The 4595-nt window shown below is 50.8% G+C and overlaps 1 long non-coding RNA gene across 2 annotated transcripts; it reads left to right on the top strand.

Annotated features, from left to right (window-relative positions):
• The first annotated feature begins 920 nt into the window (after positions 1 to 920).
• On the top strand, positions 921 to 4110 carry LOC136458302 (uncharacterized). 2 transcript variants are annotated; one of them, XR_010759964.1, is made up of 5 exons: positions 921 to 1473; positions 1612 to 1678; positions 1784 to 1864; positions 2293 to 2348; positions 3752 to 4110. It is a non-coding gene; the product is annotated as an uncharacterized lncRNA (long non-coding RNA). The 2 variants fall into 2 exon arrangements; XR_010759963.1 differs by lacking the exon at positions 3752 to 4110 and having other exon boundaries at positions 2293 to 2575.
• The last annotated feature ends 485 nt before the right edge of the window (positions 4111 to 4595 follow it).

The following is a 4595-nucleotide window of genomic DNA, read 5'->3' as shown; positions in this document are numbered from 1 at the left end:
GCTACGAGATCTGTTAGGATATGTTCGATCTCATGATTCCTGTAATCGGTTATTACTTATCGGTTATCTCTTAGATCTAACCGACTTGTAACCCTATCCCCTCAACTATATAAGCGTGGGTAGAGGACCCCCTCAAAACACACGCAATATCATACGATAGCTAATATAAATCAACAGACCACAGGAGTAGGGTATTACGTTGTGCTGACGGCCCGATCCTATCTAACTCTTGTATCTCTGTTGCCTTCTTGTTCTTGATTACACGCACCTCTGTCGATCAATCTACCTTCGTGGGATACCCTCGGAGGATTGTCAACGATATTCTGTCGACAAGATCTATGACGAAGCACCGTTCGTTACAGATCGAATATTATTCGTCACAGATGTGTAATTAGTTCAATAATGAATGCCTTGTTTGTCACAGTATCAAAGGAGATCGTCACAGATGAGTCGCGCGAGTGATCTATGACGAAACTCTGTCCTCTTCTATGATGTTTTTTTGTGACGATGCCTGATTTCGTTATAGATAGAGAGGGTTGAAGGATCGTCACCACTGATCTGATGACGAAACGGAAAAATTCGTCATAAAAAGTGATCTTCTATGACGGTTTTAGAATCGTCATTAAAATTTTTGTCATAGAAGTTGATATTTCTAGTAGTGCGAACAGTCCGCTGTTAACCTAAAACTAGCCGTTGGAGTTCAAACGGTAGCGCCGGACAGTCTGGGAATTATAGACGGACAGTCTGCCGTTCAAACTCGACAACATGTCCAGAACCTGTCCAGAACATCTGTTCCTCGAGAATTAGCCGGCGGAAAGTCACTACAAGCAATATGTTAATCTATGACAGATTCTTGGTGACGGATTCAAAGAATGTCACTAAAAGTATATGATTACTATCTAGAATTCTGGCTCGCATGTATAAGGCGCCCCAAAACCAAACCCCCTCACCCGGCTGCTTCCCTCCTCTATGCACCAAAGCACAAGCCGCCGCCTCCCCCACCTCAGACCATCGCGGCCGCGGCTGCCTTGCGCGGTGGCGTGGAACACCCAGTCCTAGCCAGCACCCTCCACTACCACACTACTAGAGCAGATCGAGGCTGGAGCCCGGAGCTTGGCGCATGGAGGAGGCAGGTGGCGGCACCCTCGGCCAGCCGAGCGCTCGCCCATCCCAACGTCGCCCCCTCTGTCTTCCCATCACCCAGGGGCAGATCCGGCCAGGCGCTGCAATTCTCGCTGGGAAGTGCATCAATTCAGGCGGCGGAGCTTTATTTCCGGCCGGGGGCGCGATGGATCGAGCATCGCCACATCGGTTCCGGCTGGGGGCACGGCCGATCTGGCGGTGGCGCAATCTTGCTGGCTTCCTGCGATGCCACTCGGAGAGAGTAATGCCCATCCGTGCGGCACGACTCTAGTCGGGGCACTGCTGGTCTTCCTCGTCCTGACGTTGGCCGACGCCTCTCTGAGCGATGAGGTAGGACGCTGCTCATTCTAAAGCTGGCTGATGCCCCTTGCCTTTGCCCTCTCTCGTCGCTCTCCCTGCTTGCCTTCAATGCGTGTGCCGCTGCCAATCACCACCGCCTGAGCTGACGATGAGGGTGCCTCCATGCAGGTGTACGAGGCAAGGGAGTTTGCCAGGCGTCAACCCCAGCGAGGTCGCCATGATCTCCAAGGAACCGGTACGTACACGCATCTGCTTCAGTCTGGCTTCTCATGTTACCTATGCCTCCACTCGTTACCTATGATTTCTTACTGATAATACCCGATGCTTGTCCTGTCAACAGACGCCGCAAGACTGCCAGGCTTCCACACGTGCGTGGGCAGCGGTGGAGAGAGGTTACTTCCTGAATGATACATAGAGAAAGGTAATCTCCTTTACTCCTCCCCTAAAGATGAGAAAATCCCTTCGTCTAGGCAGGTGCAGGCTTCATCAATTGATCGATATCCCTGCACTTTTGTAGTCTGTTATTGGAATAGTACTAGTTTTAGTTATTGATTCTTTTGTATGTGCACCGGTATTTTGATAAAAAAGAACAGTTGCTTTTACACTGAACTGATCAACATCAATATCCCTGCAGCTAATTATGGGTTGTCATATTAATATCTCAAAGTTACCTCATGGGTTGTCATATTTTTTTAGAAACTGTAATTGCATTATTCTGTGATATGGTTACTAGTGACACTACGTGAGACATAAGTATATTATAAGATCAGGTACACTCATTTGTTATAGTAGAGAACAATTTAGGTAGTACTTTTTCTTTATATTCTGATTCATCTTTCTTTACTGCAGCTAATTGCTTTACCATTTCACTGTCCTGGAAACAGTGACGTTTCCCTGCTTCTAAGGTACTCACGAACTGAACATACTTCCTAGATAAATGTTGTGTAGTATGTTTTGTACATCAATTCCTACTACGTGGAAATACAGAATTATATGTCAATGCCCCCCTCCATTTATTAACTATGTCAATTAGGTTGATTTAGCACAATTACAGTCTTCAGTTTCCTGGAACTGATAAAACTGCCAGATCGAGAGAGTCCATTGTTGATTTCCAATGTTTTTTTAGACTTTCTTTTTTCAGCATTCTAGCAACTATTTCCAGATATAGTGATGAAAATGGGACAGGAAATTCCCGTCCTGATCGACATCGTATACCGCATGAACCGATCGCATACCGTTTTTGCAGGAAAAACGGGAAACGGGAAAAAATATGGGAATTTACGGCAGGAACGGAATCAGGGAAGGGGTTTTCCCGACCGTATTCACGGTTCCCGTATTCGGCCGGGAATATTACCGGTGGTATTCCCGTATTTTGTACACCTATACCTCAAATTCAGCCCACATCAACATGTAGCCCAGGAAACTCCCGTGCGGCCGCGCCACTGGCCTAGCCCAGTAGGCACTCCCCGTCCGTCCCCGCGCGGTCGAACAAAACCGGCACCATCGCGGCATCACCAAACCCTAATCGTCCGTCCGTCCCCAACTCGTTCACGTGAATCACGCCGTATCCAGGCTCCAGGCGCCGGCCCTCCAGGGTCCGCCTCCAGGCGCAGGCGCCGCCTCGGCTCAGCCTCCAGGCTCCCGCGGCCACGTTCCCAACCGGCTAGACCCCCGGTGCCCTGCCTCCGCCTCGCCCCGTCGTGCGCCCTCCGGCCTCCGCCCTGCCTGCCGTCCTCCTTCGCCCCCGCCGCCGGCCCCCACGCCCAGCCTCCGGCCCTACCGCCCCTAGTCGGCCAAACCCCCGGTGGACCAATGACGCCACCGATTGGGGGTCCTGCCGCCTTTGCTGCTGGCTCGTTAGGATCCAAGCGCCGTCTCATCCTGGAGCCGCCACTACCGGTGGTGGTGCATAGCACGATGGATCCTACTCCAACTCCAACCCCAGGTAAACTAAATCACCCTAACACAGTTTATGAGATCTTATGTGATTTGAGAAGATGGGTGTTTCTGCCGATGGAAGGGGAGGAATCTGAAGGGGAGTGGGCTGTAGTCGTTTGCTGTTTACTGCCATCTTAGATGCCCCTTCAATAAAACTGACACAAGGTGGGAGTTATATTTTTAGGTTCTGGCGAGACAAACATGGAGAATTTTGGTGCTTAGTTTCTCTATTGCGTTCCAGCTGTTTTAACGCACATTTGGGTAATAGCGGGAGCAGAGTGCTTATTTAAAGCATACACGGTTACGGTATTCATCATTACTGCGGTCCCCATATAGGCTGAATTCTTACTGTAATTTTTTCTCTTGGCAGGATCTAAGATGTCAAGGTCAACAAGTGGTTTGTGTCTGTCTAGTGCAACTCCTGCATCTAGTCACATCCTGAACCTTGTTGCTAGGGATGGCTTGAGTGTAATCACACCCACAATTAAAGATGTGCATGCAGCCCGTGGGCCAAAGGCCCGGCCCAAAGCACGGTTATTGGGCCCGACCCGAGCACGGCACGGCCCGAACCCTAACCGGGCCCGTGTCGGCCCGAAGCCCGTAGCAGGCCGGGCTTGGGCTGAGGCCTTGGCCCGCCGGGCGGCACGGCACGGCCCGTTTTACAACGGCCGGCCCGGTGGAGGCCCGTTTTAATTTATTGAGCTGGTCGTACTATTTTCCTTTCTAGGGTTTTATCTCACGAGGTGTGAGTTTTACCTAGAATGGTTTTTAATGAGGCGGCATTGCATAAAAAGCTCAAATCTTTTGTCATCTGGTGTTTCTGTGATCGTTAAATATGAATATGTGAACCTGTGATTGTGCTGTTAAATATGGTGTTTACTATGTAACGGGCTATGGGCCGGCCCGATGGACCAGTGGGCCGCGGGCTCAACGGGCTGGCACGGCCCGATATTCGGCCCACGGACCGTGCCTGGGCCGTCCGACAGGCACGGTGGACTGTTCAGGCACGGCCCGGTGGCCCGGCGGGCCAAAAGGGCCCGAGCCCGATCGGGCCGTGCCTGGCCCGGGCTCGGGCCGTGCCGTGCCGTGCCGGCCCGTTGCTCATCTTTACCCACAATCAATAAAAAGGACAACAATTTCATTTGGCAAATGAATACAACCAAATGAAATTGTTGTTCTTTTTATTGATTGTACCAAATGGGTGGGGTATACAT

Source organism: Miscanthus floridulus, chromosome 6 (genome assembly GCF_019320115.1).
Source record: "Miscanthus floridulus cultivar M001 chromosome 6, ASM1932011v1, whole genome shotgun sequence".
Taxonomy (NCBI): domain Eukaryota; kingdom Viridiplantae; phylum Streptophyta; class Magnoliopsida; order Poales; family Poaceae; genus Miscanthus; species Miscanthus floridulus.
This window is presented reverse-complemented; position numbering and strand designations above follow the sequence as displayed.